General features: G+C 41.9%; 2 long non-coding RNA genes across 2 annotated transcripts; one reads left to right on the plus strand and one right to left on the minus strand.

Annotated features, from left to right (window-relative positions):
* The first annotated feature begins 5851 nt into the window (after positions 1 to 5851).
* LOC133962393 (uncharacterized) lies at positions 5852 to 14793 on the plus strand. The gene is made up of 5 exons (XR_009922116.1): positions 5852 to 6467; positions 8811 to 8887; positions 9722 to 9914; positions 10456 to 10560; positions 14657 to 14793. It is a non-coding gene; the product is annotated as an uncharacterized LOC133962393 (long non-coding RNA).
* On the minus strand, positions 14392 to 19214 carry LOC133962394 (uncharacterized). Its single transcript, XR_009922117.1, has 3 exons — positions 18956 to 19214; positions 18132 to 18220; positions 14392 to 15783 (listed from the first exon to the last, which is right to left on the minus strand). It is a non-coding gene; the product is annotated as an uncharacterized LOC133962394 (long non-coding RNA).
* Between the last annotated feature and the right edge of the window lie 158 nt (positions 19215 to 19372).

Raw genomic sequence — 19372 nt, forward strand, 5'->3', positions numbered from 1 at the left:
TACCGGCGCACAAGCAGAGGGATTTCTTGGTTGTTCTGCACCAGCACAAACCACTCTAACACCTCCAAGCCCTGGAAACTCCAGCTCAAACAGAGCTCATTTCTTGGTATCTGTATCTGTATCTTCTTGGTGTCTGGTTGCTGGAGCCCCCCACCCCTCCCCACAGACACACACACACACACACACACACACACACTCACCCACCACCAATACCTCCTCTATTTTTACCAAGCTCCATGAAGCTCTCACCTTTTACTCCCAGGCAATCCGATCCTATTTGGAGTGTGTGACGAGGGCCATTCTCCATCACCTCACTGATCAAGAGCCCCCCTGTAAAGCAGGCCCAGGGATGAGCAGGTACAGATTTGGGGAGAAGAGGGAGTGGGGCATGTGGTGAAAGAATCTGCAGTGAGCCAAGGAGAAGATTAAACGGTGGCTAACCGTCAGTAGTCCTCACCCTCCGCCTCCCTGGTCCCTCCGCACTCCCTACTACTTCACTGGTGTCCTCGGGGGGGAGGACCAGGGGAAGGGAGGGGAGGAGAGGCAGAGGGAGGCCGCTGGCACAGTGGTGGCTGAGCCATCTTGTCATCATAGCAGGACAAGCACATTCAACCGTGTCCTCTGTACCCTCCCATCTTATTCCAGACGCTGGTATTGCCCTCTGCTGAAGTTCATCAAAAGCCCCTCTCTCAGCCCCTGCCTCCTCCCTGTTGGAAGAGTGCTCTCCACTGGTGTCTTTTCTTTTTTTAAAGGGCAGAGATGAGTCCTGGGCTCTGCAGTCTTTCCAAGCATCCAAATTAATTTGCGTCTGGGCAGCAACATAAAGCAGCACGGGGCTATTTGATGAGAGTGTAGGGCAATGACATGCACTGGCAGTCATGCCTTGATCTCTTGCTTTCTTCCCTTGTCACTTTGCACCTCACCTTAATGCCAGATTCACGCCAGCCTCATCCACATGAGTGGCATATGAGCCAAGACTTGTGCTTCTGAGAGGAGTAATAACTGCCGTGCTCTGGGAAAACACTTCAAATCTCTGCTTTTGTGCGTGTATCAAAAATCCTTCTTAACGTAATCTTAAATTACCAAACCCCTAAAACCGCCGGCGGCCCAAGAAGAAACAACTAGCCCACCAAACATAAACTGCATTGTCCTCACAGCGGATAAAATGAGGATGCACTCCATTAAGCAATTCCTAGAAAATCCCTCGGCTAATTTTCTGATCAATACCACAAGAACAGATCGATTTCACAACAATAAACACACTAAGGACATCTTCAAAACAGCATTCCTTTAGCTTGATAGATGTCAAAGTGAACCTAATGCAATTTGACATGCATTTGAAGTGGTGATCCAAAAAAGAGACCACAGTTAATGCCTAATTAGCGTCCCTAAATAATAAAGCAACTTAGACTAATAATTATTGCATGTAGCCATTCTACCAATTGCACTGACAATTAACCTTTCTCAACTGGTGATTCGCAATTTGAGTAAATCCTGTTATCAACAAATATAACACATGGCGCACACACACACAAACACACACATTTCAAACACCACTCAAGGAAATCTATGCAGTGTTTACGGTAGGGAAGCAGAACAACAAAACAAACAGCAGATATCCACTTTCAGTAAACACCACCCAACCACTTATACAGTATCTTCCCAGTGGCTTAGAGTGGGTGGGGAATCAACTTTAGGTGGCTGCTGTGAATGTCATTGAACTACTTGTGTTTACGCAGGCTTAATATTGCTGGAACAAGGTCTCTTTAAACACACAGCGAACGCGTCTGAATGTATCGGGTCAATTTTACCCGAAGGTCTTGTTTTTATAAGAGACTGGCGTTGCCGTCAAGAAACTGACAAGTTTAAATGAACAGCCTGTGGCAAGGTGGGAGAATTTAGGAATCAGCGATGGAGAACCTCACAAAGGAAAGTGCGGCCGTCTCGGTCTCTGCTACTGACCACCGCTCAAGTAATAGACGCTGAGCAAGTCCCTGATGTGAGATCGCTGGAGCCAAAAATACAATTACCCAGGGACAAAATAAAGGTGAAAAGCGTTCTCCCGAAATGTCTCTCCTTCTCCTCCCAATTTGGCAGCACTTGGCTCGTTGCCCACTCACATTGTGTGGACGGCCCTGCCACTGTTGCCATGGGGATGTGCCGACCGGTGCAGGCCCTGAAGGCAGAACGGTCTGGCGGGGAGGTGGGGGTTATCATCAGCAGCAGACTCTACTGGGCCCCCATCCAGAGGCCTGGGTGCAGGAGGAGCTGCGAGGCTGCGGAAGTCACCCCCCACCTGCCCCCCCTCCCCTCCCCTCCCCCTCCCCCCCGGTGGATGCTGCCGCTGTTTCCATCCCAGCAGAGGCTCTGTGGTGGGACTCTGTAGTGCAGGGCTCCAGCCTGTCCACTGGGGGTCGGCTGCCTGACTCCCATAAGCCCGGGCCAGACGGGGTGGGCTGAGGTTAGAAGCTGGATCGTGGCCCAGTGCGGTGACTGCCTGTCTGCCCAGGCGCTGGGCCACGCTGCCACTCCTCCCTGGGCTCGTGCCCCTGCACTTGGATTTCAAAGGGATGTGACAGGGGGACTTGCTCTCCCTCTCCATTGCAGGATCCTTGCCCCACCAGCAGCTTCTCCAAAGCCCCCACCGCAAGCTTCAGCCCCCACTCTCTCCCAGCCCCCAAATGCCCCTCCAACAGCTTTTCTGTTTCAACCATGAACCCGGGCTCCCTCTCACACTGTGCCATTCCCACCACTGCTGCCTCACATTTGGGAGGAGAAGGGGGAGGTTGTGCTGCTACACTGCACCCATCTGCCCCATGTCTTTCCATGCTGTGGACCATGATGCTGCAGCATGGCTCTCTGGGCGCCGTAAAGACTTTGGCAAGAACACCGGGCCTTCAGGCACCCCCCCGCCCTTTGTACGCTCCCTGTCCGCCTAATGCACACACTGATGCACACCATCTGATTTAAAATGTACTTACACAAACACAAGTGCACGTGATCATGTTCGTGTATTGGAGGTACAGATGGTTATTACAGATGGATGATCTGGACTCAAACTGCAAAACAGGACTAAACTAAATTATTTTTAAAGGCTCCGACTCATATATTGTTTAGGCTACCTCTGTTACGCCCACTGAACCCCCACGCCATCTGAGAGAGATCTGAGTCAGATGTGGTGCCGCCGTGTCTGTGTGGCAACCAGCTCGTTCAGCAACTGGCCCATCATCAGTGAGCATCCCACAGAACCAAAAATGACACTGACAGGCTGCATTTCAATTGGCTGAGATCTCCCTTTTCGCTCTCCCACTCTCTATCTCTCTCTCTCTCTCTGTCTGTCTAGGTTTCTCTCTTTATCGCTCGCCGCATGGCATTTCTCTGGCAGGTCCTCCAGTGAAATTCCTCCCCTCCTGGTCTCGGCATTCCCGCAGCCAGCCTCCCTGCCTGGGCAGAGCAGAGTGGCTGGGGCCGGGCAAGGACGGCGCTCCCCCTGAGCCGGTCCCAAGCTATAAGGCTACAACTCCAGGCCACAGCACATTCCTCCAGCTGCTGACCAGTCCCCCCAGCAACCAGGAGCGAGGTGAAGAGAGGAGGGACGGAGGCTTAGGGCTGGTGCATTATACACTGTCTGCTGGAGTTCAGCAAGAGTGTACTACTGGTGAAAATGTGCATGAAATACCTTGAAGGAAACTGATCACTGTACTGTTCTGGGAAAAGCTGTCAGATCATCTCGAGTGATCTTTGAATGTTCTACAAAGGTTCGGTTCAATGAAAAACCTCCACAGTGACTATTTGATCCTCCACTAGGAACCAATAGAAACGTGATGCTTCTCATCACATCATCAGAATAGACAGACCTGTCCTCCGCGGAGTTGTGACGGCGTGCACATCACACTCTTGTCAGTCCAAAGCTGCTCCTGGACAGCTCAAGCAGCAGTAGGACAGGAGCCGGACGGTCCCCTCCTCCTCCGCTCCCTCCTACTTGTCTCTCCCCCCCCCCCCCCCCCCCCCCCCAAAAGCTGAGCCAGGCCCTGTGTTTACTCTCCTAATTACAGGGGAGGGGCCGGCTGACAGGCGAGCCATCACAGATTCCCCACAGGCCCGGGGCTGGGAACGCTACAAACACCCGCCGCTGTCTCCCAAATGTGACGGCGATGTCCAACTGTCACTGGGGAGCCTTCACTGGCAAAACCCAAGGGCCCAAAGAGAGATATTAAAGACATAAGAGGGATTGGCAGAGTTGGCACTAACAGGGGGTACGCTTGAGAAGTCGGGAGTGGGGAGCTGGTGGCACCGCCAAAGTGTCATTCAAAGCAAAGTGGGCTCTGGACAGGGCACAAACACTGGTTTAACACACACACACACACACACACACCATTGCTTTTGCTCTTATCGAGCTAAGGCGGGAGAGTTACATGTACCAGACAAGAAATCCATCGACGGAACAAACGATATGATGGACAATGTTGGGCAAGAAAATGTTCCTTTCAAAGTTCTCATTACTGTCTACAGTAAATGATGCTAAAAGGTTTTACCGTCACTAGAGATTTTGACACTTGAAGGTGGTTTTCAAATTCTAGTTTTCACATTTGCTATAAGTGGAAATATGTATCTGTGTCACCACACCTTAAATCTGAGGTAAAGACTTTATGACATCAACATGGGCCTTGCATAGAAAAGCATGGACTATGGTACTGGACAGAAGTGATGAAAACCAGAAGATGAGAAAAGGTCTGCACCAAAGGGAGACACCATGGTTGTTATGTGTATGGTGAGGAAGGGCCCAAACGTTACTGAACGGGGCGATGAAATATAAATGTGGGAGCATCAACTGGTTTCTACGAATGTGACGTGGAAACTGTGCAGAGGATGGACTTTTCAGTGAGGATCGAATGATATCTTGTGTATAGAACTTTTTAAATGTTTAGTACCTTCCTCTTTTTAACTCTGGACTTTGGATGTTTTGACAAGGGAAAGAGACAAGATGTTTTTTCAATAATATTTTAATAAAGCAATGAACTAAATTGTGGAAAAAACATATCACTTAAATATGTTTTGAATATGGCTTATAATACTTTCACAAAGGAAATGATAAAACAATTAAACGTTCTGCTTAAACACAGTATGAAGGATTTTAAAGGGCTTTATTTAGACATTAAAACAGCTAAAACACACACTTACATAAACTTTACCTAAAGGGAGAGTGTGTGTGTTTGTGTGTGTGTGTGTGTGAGAGAGAGAGAGAATTCACACTAACCCTCCTCACAGGGAGGTATAATCCACTAGAGGTTGTAATGGTCCAGTGCTGTTGGGGGGGGGGGGTCTGAGAGAATCCTTGTGGAAGCACGGCGACTGACCCTATCACATATTCAGGTCAAATCAACAACACCGTGTTGAGAGAAAGGTTAAAACGGCCGAGTCATCCCTCCACCAGCCTCTCCCTTCCAACGGCAACACACACCTCTCCCCCCCGGAGAGGCAAGACAAGAAAACCATTTGACAAATCATGAATAGTCACAGTTGTGCGAGTGCTGTGACCAGTTCTAAAAATGTATTATGGGGATTACACACAAAATCACACAATGTAACATTTTCAAATGTGTTATGAATGCCTTCCAAAATCCAATTCAAATCCTAGGTTACCAAATAAGCCTGAACAAATCCCCCCACATTGAGTTCCTTCCTCCTTTGAAGACGGGAGAGGTCCAGTCTGCAGGGCAGGTTTTACCACGCCGTGCACACACCTCAGCACACAGGGGAGAAGGCTACCGGTGGCGAGGTGAGGTGAGGGAAGAAGAGCCGAGGGAAGCTTTTTTTTTAAACTGATGTCTTTATTTGCAAAAATCCTCTTTAATCACTTCAGAGACAAAAGCAATGACACTTAAATACAAATTTAATTAACAATGGGACAACAGTGTGTTTGTGTGTGTGTGTGTGTGTGTGTGTGTGTGTGTGTGTGTATGTGTGTGTGTGTGTGTTTGTGTGTGTGTACATGTGTGTGTGTGTGTGTGTGTGTGTGTTTGTGTGTTCTGGTAATCATCACGCGATGGGGACCGTTGACTGTTTACACAGTCACGTCATGGGGACCGGTTGCGCTTTGGGGACCAAAATCCCGGTCCCCATGAGGATAACCCTTTTAAATGACTACTAGAGCTACTCTGAAGGTGCCCGTGAAGTTTTAAGCATTGGCCCATACGACATGTTTTTTGGTGAGTGTGAGTGTGTGAGCATTGCTCATTGGTGGCCCTACTGTTTCTAGTTAGTACTGCACCCACTGCTTCACACACACACATCTTCCAAATATGGTTGGGTGCCACCCACTTCCTTGTCCCCATTAGGAATGATTCAAGCAGCGAGGACATTTTCAGCATCAAGAGGTAGCTATCAACAGTAAAAGAAGATTATTTGCTGGAGAAACTAGCTAAGAAGATAAGAACATGTGCAGAGGAGCAAAAGTAAAGCATAAGGTAAGCACAGTTGTATCTTAAATAATTATAAGCAGTGTTGAATCCTCAAATTGCATGTATTACTTGTACCTAGCTAGCATGATTAATAGCTCTGATTAGCTACAAAGGCTAAGTGTAAGACCTCAAATGTTTTACTGCATTTCTATTACTACTTGCATGCATGATGCATATGTGTAGGAGTTTATGTAAACTGAAGGAGACAATCAAGTTAAGCATTTCTGAGTTTTGAGTCTCATTTTGTTATGATGAACTTAAGATCAATATAAGCCCTGTTATGCTATATTTAGTATGTTTAAGTTAATTAATAGAGAACATTATAGAGCACAGGTTTTGACTATAGTCAGACAATTCAAATTACAGCTGTTCTCATTTTACACAGTACCATTATACAGAATAATTTAAGTCTGACTGTAGCTTCCGCTGAGGGGCTTTAAATTTTAAACAACAGAGGAAGTGTAACCTGGCTGCTCTGGATAACCTCTATTTGGAAGCTGGTTATGAACCGGCCCTTTTAACTTATTTTCTTATTTAACATGGGCAGGTTCATGTGGAAGAGGCAGAGCAGGTTATTAAAGAAACATGGTCAGAGGCATAAATCTGGAATTAAATGATAGAAGATTAAATCTAAAACCTGCAGTTAAGTTAAATTAGCTACAATCACAAATGACAAGTCACTAATATGATAAAATGTCTAGAATAGAAAAGTAGAGCAGTAGGTTATTAACGTCAGGCAAATAAACAGGTAAAAGCTGAGAAATTTTACTGTGAATATTACTTTTTTTGCAGATAGGAAGTTAAAGTGTTTGTACAGCTAAAGCAGGGGAGAGAGAAGTTATTGTGTGATGAGGTCAATGTAATTGAAAGGTGTATTTGTATTCATAAGGCGGTGGTCTAGTGGCAGAAACTTGGACTGTGGGCAGAGAAGGTCTCTGGTTCGTCTCTGGTTCGACTCCACAGAGAGACAACCAAAGACGAACCTGGATTGATCTGTCCAAAAATCCAAGAGTCTCCCTGCCCTGTCTAGTGCCCCTGAGCAAGGCACCTTACTCCCCCAACATCTGCTCCCCGAGCGCCGTACATGGTCGCTCACTGCTCTGTGTGTCCTGCACCAGATGGGTCAAAAGCAGAGATTAAATTTCCCTTCCTTCATGAGTGTGCCTTTGCATGTCTGTGCATGTGTTTGAGACAAATAAATGCATCTTAATCTTAATCTTAATAATATTGAATAGTCTATGGATAATTCTTTCATGGTTTTCATTTAACCCACTTCTGTTCTGTGTTGCCCTGGTAGATAAGAGAAAAGGTGTCAACACTACCAGTTATTATGTGGGAATAACACCACATTTGTTGAATTTAAATGAAGTTAAAATAGTGAATCATCTATTTCCCGTATAAAATCACAACAGAAAATAGCTGCTGCTTTGTTTTCCTTCTTACTTTACTCTCTTTAAGTTGCTTTTAAACATGCACTGCAATCTGGATGATACCAAGAGACTATCCAGATAGGGGCAGTTTGTAAAAACGCAAACGCTCCGGATAATCCAGAGTTTCTTCTGTCACCCCCCCAGTAAAAACTCTGCAGATTGTCCGAATAAGCCATTGAGAAAATACAGTAGGAGATTATCCGGAGGATTCAGAGCCGGCGAGTAGGCAAATTCATAGTGTTTTTAATAGCTCACACACGTGAGACTGGGATAATAAAAATATCTCAGCATGAAAAATCTCCCTGTTGACTCTTTGTTGATAATGAGGACATATTCAAATGTTTGTAACATTGGTGTAAATGCAAAACTAAATACAATTACATTCTTTTGCCATCATCTTTGATGTGCTGTAAAAAAAAATACTATGCTCTCTGATACTGAATTTGTCATCATGTCATGCCTCTGGCTTGCTCTACCCAGGCGCCTCCTCCTGTCTGAATTCTCCTGCTGTGTTCTTTATATGTGAAAGCCAAACTCCTTCATAATTATTCAGACATAATCATCTCTCATTTAAGGTGTTTTCAGGCATGACCTGCAGGTAAAATCTAAAGAATTGGCTTTAGATTTGACCCGGTTTAGCTTTCACACATGCACAAGACAGATATACGGTGCATATATGTTTGTAGATGTGTATAGTTTATGCAACAACGCACAGGAGTATGCATCATCCTGTAGGCAGGAACGTTACTCATGACAGAGAGTGAAGGAGAATGTTTCTGTAGTTGAATTTTGCAAGAAAAACAATCCTCATGAGGTTTTAGGCAACAACAACAATTTGTAGTACCACAAAATCTTACTAAGCAAACAAATCAAACAATTATTTTAAAGTAAACTCATTTGTCTTAATCTTTTCCTTCAGAAATGCCACCACGGATCAGCAATTCAACATGATACACATCTGCAAATTAGAGGTCCAGTATATTTATGCAGCAAAAGGTAAGGTGGTATCTGCTGTAAATAATCAATAAATAATTATCATTTAAAATCAAAAGAAAAGCTCCAGAGTACATTTAATAGGGACTAGAATGCTGCAGTGGTCAGTTTTGGTTTGTTTTGTAGTATATATTAGCATAAACTCATTGTCAAGGAATAGAATTAATGGATCCTCCTGTTTTATTGAAAATGTTTTTATTGTTTGCAGGATGTGGTATATTTGCAAAGGGTACAATTTGCAAAGGAGACTTTGTTATATATAGGGGGGAGGTCTAGAGGTGGTGGTCTATCGGCAGAAACTTGGACTATGGGCAGAGAAGGTCTCTGGTTCGTCTCTGGTTCGTCTCTGGTTCGACTCCACGGAGAAACAACAAAAGATGAACCTGGATTGATCTGTCCAAAAATCAAAGAGTTCCCCTACCCTGTCTAGTGCCCCTGAGCAAGGCACCTTACTCCCCCAACATCTGCTCCCCGAGCGCCGTATGTGGTCGCTCACTGCTCTGTGTATCCTGCACCAGATGGGTCAAAAGCAGATATTAAATTTCCCTACCTGCATGAGTGTGCCTTTGCATGTCTGTGCATGTGTTTGGGACTAATAAATGCATCTTAATCTGCATCTGCATTTTAAGGATATAATAAGTGATGCAGAATCCCAGAGAAGGAGAAAACTTTACCACCCCTGATGTGCTGCATTCATGTTTGCCTTCAAGTGGACATAAGAATTCCTAAACTACACTCCATATACTATTTTAAGTTATACTAAGTGGGGCTCTGGTTTTATTGTGATATATTGTGACATTTGTATTTTTTCTTTTTCAATTTTTCCAATTTCTCAAGTATTGATGCCTTCAGAGAAGATGGCTCAATTGGGTGACAAGTTAATGATGAACACAGACGTCCTTACTCCAAAATGAAAAAAACTGGTGTTAATGGAGAACCCCACCTTTGTTTATTTGCCCTGGATGACATCAAAGAAGGAGAAGAAATCGCCTATAACTATGGAGGTGAAGACTGCCCATGGCAAACACAGGTATGTAGCACAGAACACAGCAAATACAATGAGTAGAATGAGAAATATGTGGACCTAATTTGGCTGTATTAATATTGTTATAACCATGTACACGTTACATATACAAAAAATACCAGGATTGCCTATCACAACCTGCTTTAAGCTGCTATGTATGAGCGACCACTTAGTGTAGTGAAAATAACAGGAACATGAAATAACAAACAGGAATCTAATTTACAAAAGTTTTAAGAAGCTATTGAAGGTCAGTTTAGATTATGTAACAGCTCTTGGAGGGCTGTCCCAATTAGATGGGGAAGATTTCAACCTCTGTTTCAAGGGGCAAGAATACCCTCGAAAACAAGGGGTAGGGTTATGGTAATGGGTTTGGGCATAATTAAAAAGCATTGAAATGCTATCACTTTATATGTTAAAGAATCAGGGTCATTTGCCAAATGTATCCAGTCCTGCTTATGACATGGATGTAATCTCAAAACTTTATCTGAATAGAAATATTAGAATATAATATAAGTAAATATTGGGAACGTTTTACTTTTGTTTACAGACGACCAGCATCACTGTTAACACCATGGAGGAGGATGATTCAGATCCTGTCCACTCAGAGAGACAGATGGCTTGTGCCTTTGGGCCAAAGACCACACCTGAAGAGGTAAATTCATGTCCATCTCTGTTTTATCATTATATGATCACTCTTTGTTCCGAGTTTGTGTAGAAACTGTGTGTGAACAATTAGGTAAAACTTGTACACACAAGGAAATGCAATGTTTTGTGTAAAATGTCCCCACAAAGCATGTGTTAAGTTGTGTGAACGAGAAAGAGCTTCGCTGGTCAGAAGAAGAAACTGTTTCAGAAAAATTTGATAAAACTGGTCCCCACAATGAACTATAATGTAGTGTGCAAAATGTCCCCACAAAGCATGTGTTAAGTTGTGTGAATGAGAAATAACTTTACCGTACAGAAGTTATGTAAATTGGTAAACAATGACATTTCAAGTATGGCATCTTGAAGGTTAGTGGTAGAGGTATATTCATGGTCGATTTCAAACTTCACAGTATTTTCTTTCTTGATAAATTATCACTCTACATTTTGGAGTCACGTGGTCCCCACAACACACCTTCTGACAGTGTGCAAGTAGTAACTGTTTTTGAAAAGTTAGATAAAACTGGTCCCCACAATGAACTATAATGTTGTGTGTAAAATGTCCCCACAAAGCATGTGTTAAGTTGTGTGAATGAGAAATAGCTTTAATGGTCAGAAGTTATGTAAATTGGTATACAATGACATTTCAAGTATGGCATCTTGAAGGTTAGTGGTAGAGGTATATTCATGGTCGATTTCAAACTTCACAGTATTTTATTTCTTGATAAATTATCACACTACATTTTGGAGTCACGTGGTCCCCACAACACACCTTCTGACAGTGTGCAAGTAGTAACTGTTTTTGAAAAGTTAGATAAAACAGGTCCCCACGATGAACTCTAATGTTGTGTGTAAAATGTCCCCACAAAGCATGTGTTAAGTTGTGTGAACGAGAAAGAGCTTCGCTGGTTAGAAGAAGAAACTGTTTTTGAAAAGTTAGATAAAACTGGTCCCCACAATAAACTATAATGTTGTGTGTACAATGTCCCCACAAAGCATGCGTTAAGTTGTGTGAATGAGAAATAGCTTTAATGGTCAGAAGTTATGCAAATTGGTATACAATGACATTTCAAGTATGGCATCTTGAAGGTTAGTGGTAGAGGTATATTCATGGTCGATTTCAAACTTCACAGTATTTTCTTTCTTGATAAATTATCACTCTACATTTTGGAGTCACGTGGTCCCCACAACACACCTTCTGACAGTGTGCAAGTAGTAACTGTTTTTGAAAAGTTAGATAAAACTGGTCCCCACAATGAACTATAATGTTGTGTGTAAAATGTCCCCACAAAGCATGTGTTAAGTTGTGTGAACGAGAAAGAGCTTCGCTGGTCAGAAGAAGAAACTGTTTCAGAAAAATTTGATAAAACTGGTCCCCACAATGAACTATAATGTAGTGTGCAAAATGTCCCCACAAAGCATGTGTTAAGTTGTGTGAATGAGAAATAACTTTACCGTACAGAAGTTATGTAAATTGGTAAACAATGACATTTCAAGTATGGCATCTTGAAGGTTAGTGGTAGAGGTATATTCATGGTCGATTTCAAACTTCACAGTATTTTCTTTCTTGATAAATTATCACTCTACATTTTGGAGTCACGTGGTCCCCACAACACACCTTCTGACAGTGTGCAAGTAGTAACTGTTTTTGAAAAGTTAGATAAAACTGGTCCCCACAATGAACTATAATGTTGTGTGTAAAATGTCCCCACAAAGCATGTGTTAAGTTGTGTGAACGAGAAAGAGCTTCGCTGGTCAGAAGAAGAAACTGTTTCAGAAAAGTTAGATAAAACTGGTCCCCACAATGAACTATAATGTTGTGTGTAAAATGTCCCCACAAAGCCTGTTGTAAGTTGTGTGAATGAGAAATAGCTTTACTGGTCAGAAGTTATGTAAATTGGTAAACAATGACATTTCAAGTATGGCATCTTGAAGGTTAGTGGTAGAGGTATATTCAAGGTCGATTTCAAACTTCACAGTATTTTCTTTCTTGATAAATTATCACTCTACATTTTGGAGTCACGTGGTCCCCACAACACACCTTCTGACAGTGTGCAAGTAGTAACTGTTTTTGAAAAGTTAGATAAAACTGGTCCCCACAATGAAGTATAATGTTGTGTGTAAAATGTCCCCACAAAGCATGTGTTAAGTTGTGTGAATGAGAAATAGCTTTAATGGTCAGAAGTCATGTAAATTGGTTATACAATGACATTTCAAGTATGGCATCTTGAAGGTTAGTGGTAGAGGTATATTCATGGTCGATTTCAAACTTCACAGTATTTTCTTTCTTGATAAATTATCACACTACATTTTGTATTCACGTGGTCCCCACAACACACCTTCTGACAGTGTGCAAGTAGTAACTGTTTTTGAAAAGTTAGATAAAACAGGTCCCCACGATGAACTCTAATGTTGTGTGTAAAATGTCCCCACAAAGCATGTGTTAAGTTGTGTGAATGAGGAATAGCTTTACTGGTCAGAAGTTATGTAAATTGGTATACAATGACATTTCAAGTATGGCATCTTGAAGGTTAGTGGTAGAGGTATATTCATGGTCGATTTCAAACTTCACAGTATTTTTTTTCTTGATAAATTATCACTCTACATTTTGTATTCACGTGGTCCCCACAACACACCTTCTGACAGTGTGCAAGTAGTAACTGTTTTTGAAAAGTTAGATAAAACTGGTCCCCACGATGAACTCTAATGTTGTGTCTAAAATGTGTGAAACATGTTTTTTCTAGATTGTGAATTCAGAATTAGTTTAGCAGAGCAGACACAACTTTGATCTCAAAAATTCTTATATGCACTTTTACTAAATTATTTATTGCATATGTGCCTTTATTTTCAGATTACAGACTTCAAAAAATGAAACTGAGACTTTTGTACCAAAATTAAGACGGCCTACAATAACTTTCAGTTGCACTTCAATTTTTCAAGTTGCTGCAATTCGATATAGTCTTTTTTTTTTCAGAACAGTCAAAATATTCTGCTTATTATAATATAAACTGCTAAAATAATCAAATTATGACACAAAACTTGCAAAACAGCACAAAGAATAATTTCTCATCTACCTGTTACAGCTCTACATATTTATAATCTTTTCATTAATTTTTTTAGATGAAAGACACAGATCTGGAAGATTCTGAACTATTTGATTCGTCATCAGAGAGTGCAGATTATAACGTACCAGATACCATCTCCGAAAGTGACAGTGACAGTGATGCTTCAGTTCAACTAAACTTTAAGAACACTTTTCTGCCTCTTAATGATCCTGATAGCTCAATGGGCCCCACTGTCTGCGATTATACAACACCAGACAACATGATTTTGGATGGTCAAAACATTACACCTGAAGCCCCCAGAGCAGTAGAAGAACCCCGGTCAAGTCAGACTATAAAGGACATCGTTAGATAGCAGTCATAAAAAAAAGGCCAGATCAGAGACTGTTGTCGGTGTTGCCAACTTAAGATGTTGCCACCAATACTTTGTCATTTCAGACCTTTGCCGCATAACTGTTGCTGCCCCCATTTAATGTAGTTTTATCTGTATATTCATGCCTGCAATAATCAGATAAAGGGTTGTTTGGCTGATTCTAGAGTATATTAGGTGCTTAAAGTAGGACTCATAACAGTTACAGTTTTAATAGTATAAACATACAAACAACAACTAGTCCCTATACCAAACACCTGTCCTACGTCCTCACAATTCCATAGTTAGTTAGATTAATGAGTGAATCAGTACATTGTATTTATTTATCCAACAGATCCAACATTTTATAAATACAGTTTTTTCTTCATGACAATTTTGAGAAATTTATGTCAGTGAATGTGAGTCCATGTCATTGATCAGAATGAACAGTTTATTTGTTAATATAACACAGCATGTTCAGCTTATAAGAAAATGGCATCAAAATCCTCTTTCCCACTGACAATTTCAGTCAGAATGCACATATCAGTGTTTTCTTGGCAGAGTAATTGTATATTTTAGTTTTCTTATACTTTAGAAGTTAGTTTATACTTTATAGAACTTGTAACTTTGGATTATAACTCTTACACACTTTTGAGTCCTTGTATTTACAAATGTGTTTTTCCGACCACTTAAAGGTACAACTGCCGCAAAGGAGAAAACACCCTGGAAGGAGACAGACGTGAAGGCAGTGGAAAGGCACATGAATCGATTCATCACATCTTGTATTGCTCCAGCAAAGTTTGACTGTGAGAAGTGTTTAAGGGCTGATCCAGAAGCTCTTAAGGACCGGAGCTGGCAGAATGTGAAATTCTACATATATAACCGCATTACAGCCAACAAGAGGAAATTAAGTAAATAATGGGAAGATTACCACCAGTAAGCGGTTGCTATGTGGTTGTCTGAAATTAAAAATATCTTACAAATTTGCCTGAATAAGAATTATTCTTTGTAGGGATATAGATAGCCCGTCACTGTTTGATAAGTTTATATTCACTTCAACCACATTACACTAATAGTCCTATCAAATTCTGCTTCATTGTAAGGCGGAGTTCATGAACAGCAAGATTTTCTGTACAAAGTAATGCTTTGCATCCCTATCACCATTTACAGGTATCATGTTATATCTCTACATTTTCTATCAACAACTTTTGTTCTTTTTGGCTAGACTTTATTAGTTTTAAACAAACAGCTCTAACAAATGTAATAATGGAAGGACTTACGGTATCAGTAATAATGTATATAAAAATGCTTTTTGAAGCATGGTCCCCATTAGTCTTATAACAAGTTGTGTGAGTCATGCAAATGATATGTAAATGAGGTCCCCATCAGCCATACCTACCCGTTTTTTCTAAGGTCCCCATTTTGCACAGTCAAAACACTACTTCATGAATTTAGATATTTTAAGGTGTGTATGTACTAACTGATTTTTTCTTAGTGTCCCTGATTTTTTTCATAGTTCCACAACCTCTAGAAAGGGTGGTCCCCACAGGTTATGATAAAAAGTGCACGCCCCGCAAACCATGGAAACCAGTATGTGTGTGTGTGTGTGTGTGTGTGTGTAGAAGAGGCAAAAGGCATCCGTATTGTGTGGAGATGAGCTCCTCACACACTTGAGTCAGTAAGTTTTAACCTTGAGGCGGCAGAGTCTTCTCCCGCCTTCCAATCGCCCTTGACTGTTTCCTGCCCGTCTCCACTTTGCCTCCTCATTGATGCTCTGAGGGCGAGTGTGTTTAATTGCATCCGTTTGTTTGTTGGCAAACTCCTGCACAAACACAACACAAACAATTATAGCCTTAATTAAAAGGCATGTCATATTAATGGCAAGAGCACACTTGGCAAACAGACACACACAGAATTTACGGAGAGGCACCACATTTGAATTCACGGGGAGATCAGTTTTAATTTCGTGATCAGCACACCTTTTCATAATAGAAGCACAACCTGAGAAATTGAATACAGACTTATTATTATTTTGTATCATGATTTCATGCAAACAAATGGAACTTTATCTAAATGTATAGAGAAATCTGATGCAGAGTGACAAACTTATCTCAAAACAGACACTCAGTGAGGTCTGACCCTATTGATCCCTGGGGGCCGCTCTGAATGTGTTTTGATGACCTCTGGGGTCACTTACATGTTACACTACACAAAGGTTTAGCTCCTGTGCAACAAGGGAACAGAGTGCAGGGGGAAGCCCTCAGTTTAGACATCTTGCTCACTAAGCAGTGCACCTATTTTTTTTTCCAGCAGAAGCACCAGCAACATATCCATCAAACCTGCCAGGCTAATTAAAATACAGCTTGTGATTATCCTACTTCAGCTCATCTCTCTCACTCACACACACACACACAGACACACACACACACACACACACATATATACACACTCACACACACACACACTCGGTTCCACTCTACAATAATTACTGTGTTAATTATTGTGGCTCTTTCCCAGGTCATTTTATCAACTCCACTTTTAGCTGTGCCCATACCCCTAAATCTAATAATTAGGAATTGTATTTTTACTTTATTTTTTAACTAAATAGTGTAACAGTTTTAAAATTTTCATATTTTGAAAATCCTGTTAAAAGGAAGCTTAATAAGTAAAATCAACTAATTTTCCAGCTCAGAGTTGAATTGATAATGACTTGTAATCTGTTTGATATAAGAACAAAAAGACAATAAATAGAGTTAACATATATAAAATTGAATATAAAATAATCTGAGGGTGATTTTTGCTTGTTTACTGTAAAACGGCAACAAGTAAATAGGTGTATTTAAATGCCAAGTACAGCAGGAAAAAGCTTTTCCTTCACATTTTTTTCACAGATTATCTACATTTCTATATAAATATGCTCTAAGGATTTTATTCCTTTTTTTTTCTATCTCTTTTTTAAAGCTCAGAATGAAATCCACTAACACATTCCCCAGATTCAGCCATGCGGATATCAGACATAGAAGGAAGAAGAGGAGAGGAAAACTTCCTGCTCATTTATGTATAGAAATAAATATGTAAATATGCATCTTTAAATTCAGATCACTCAACAAACAGGATATGTGATTTTTCTGGGGTTGTTGTTGTTTTTGTTTGTTTTTTTGCAAAAAGAGGCAACGTTTAAATTCCCAGGCTGTTGTTTTTATTTGTTTATTAAGAAATAAAATACACATTCAATTTATATTGTTTTCTTTTTATGTGTGGATAAGAGGCAGAGAAGAAAAAGAGGAGAGGGCAGCCTGACTATTTCATTATCCAGTCCTGACATGCGAGTTATTCCTTTTCAGGGAAAATCAAACAAGGGTTAAAGATCCAGGCCTGGGCACTTTGATTTTTGAAAAGCATGTGTAGGCTCCGCATTAAGTGGAGGAAATCACAGGTTGGAGCAGGCCTGCAGAAATCCTCAGCCTCAGGTCGAGTGCAGCAGAGGCAGAGATAAAAAAAAAAGACAGAAAGAAGAAGCCGTCGTCGTCAATTAGCCGCGAGTCAGAGGGAGCGCAGCCAGAGGCGTTTAACTGCTTCTGCCTTTAAACGTCCTTTTAAAGATACCCGGTCCCCGCGGAGGGCCCGGCTCCACTCTTTCATAAATTATTTAGCTATTGAAACGCTCAGATCCCGCAGATAACCGCATCACACGTCACCATTCTCCACGGAAAGTATCGCGTTAAAGGCGCATTACCACGCATCTGCTAGACGTGGGGGGGGGGGGGGGGGGGGGGGTGGATATTCACTTTTTTTCCTCTGTTGGAAATTGTGTTTTACGTAGCAGGCTGATTGTTTGTGTGATGTCTCCAGATGTGAGAGAAGTCCTTGTGGAGTCAGAGGAGGCAGCTCCAAAGGTGCGCGTGTAAAAGAATAGGCTGCAGAAGCTGAATTTCATTTATACTTTTCATTCTGCGTTAAATGGGACGATTTTTTGCATTGAGTCTGGAGTGAGAGGACTAAACTGTAAGCTCAGCAATATGATTACAAATCCACAACACACTTACAGATGCTCTATGTGTCATATCTGACACTTGGTCCAACATTTTTAGAATATTCTAATAATATCTTGGTGTAAACAGAAATAAACATGATTCAAATAAATAAATAAAATAAACAAAACTTGGATACCTGGGTGTGTTGCAGCTCCTCTCCTCAATCGGATCCCAGGTTGGAAAAGAAATCAAATCTTTATGATCCACATTTCATCCGATCGAAATCTGTCAAAAAAGACACGTCAGTGAGTTTTTAAAGAGTTGATGCAGTGTATGCAAATCAGTGTGTGTGTATGTGCATGTGGGTGTGTTTGTGTGTGTGTGTGCGTGTGCGGGCAGGTCGGAGTGGAAGCCAGTGTTTCCCAGCAGCTGTCACAGCGCACCTTTGACTCTGGCCTTCCACAAGAGCCATAAAGAGAGAGAAGAAGAGAAGGAGAGAAAGAGAGAGAGAGAGGGAGAGAGAGAGAGGGAGAGAGAGAGAGAGAGAGAGAGAGAGAGAGATAAGGAGAGAGAGAGAGAGGGGCAAATGACGAGTCACATAAAACCCACGGTCTGCCTGTGTTTATAAATCTAAATCAATATTCAAATCTGTCTGAAGTGAGCGGGTGTGTCCGTGCAAAGCGTGTGTGTGTGTGTGTGTGCGCGCGCGTTTGTGCGTGTGTGTGTGTAGGTGTTCCACAAAGCCTCTTAAGATGATACATTTACCAAACCGTGACAAAAACCCTCGGCACATTATTTTGAGATGGGCACGCAGGTTCAAATTTCAAGTGACGTAGAGGAAGGAGGCTGATGTGTAGTCAGTGCAGCTTGTAGATCTTCCACCAAAATAAACAATGCAATTACAATAATGCATCGCAATTATTTATTAGAATTATTTTATTATTATAGCAATAGATTATTACAACACAAGACCCCATAAACAATTGCACTTTCTTCCCATCCAATATAAAACAGGCCTACCTTCATACAGAAGTCTGTTTTCCTCTCTCCTCTTGCAGGAGGAATAAGTAGAAGTCACCAGCTGCACATCACATCAGGCCCATGTCTGTGTTTTCTCCTTCTTGTGTGTATCCTCCTCCCCGGATGAGAGGAGCTCCGGTGCCCGTGCATGCGTCTTCGGCTGCTCGGTGTCTCCCTCTCGGGAACTCCCCTGTACACATTGTGGGTGATTTGGGGGTTTGTGCGTGGTGCATGCAGGCCCGCATCAGGGCTGGTGGGAGCACACTGGCTGCCTCTGTGAATGGGAGGACAGTTTTAAGGAAATAAGTCGCTCTAAATCCCCCTTTCTCCGCGACGCGCTGGAATGTGAGAGGACAGAGCAGCAGAGTCCTGCTAAGTCCAACCGGCTTTTTCTTCCTTTTTTTATTTACCCTATAC

Source organism: Platichthys flesus, chromosome 10 (assembly GCF_949316205.1).
Source record: "Platichthys flesus chromosome 10, fPlaFle2.1, whole genome shotgun sequence".
In the NCBI taxonomy this organism is placed as follows: Eukaryota; Metazoa; Chordata; class Actinopteri; order Pleuronectiformes; family Pleuronectidae; genus Platichthys; species Platichthys flesus.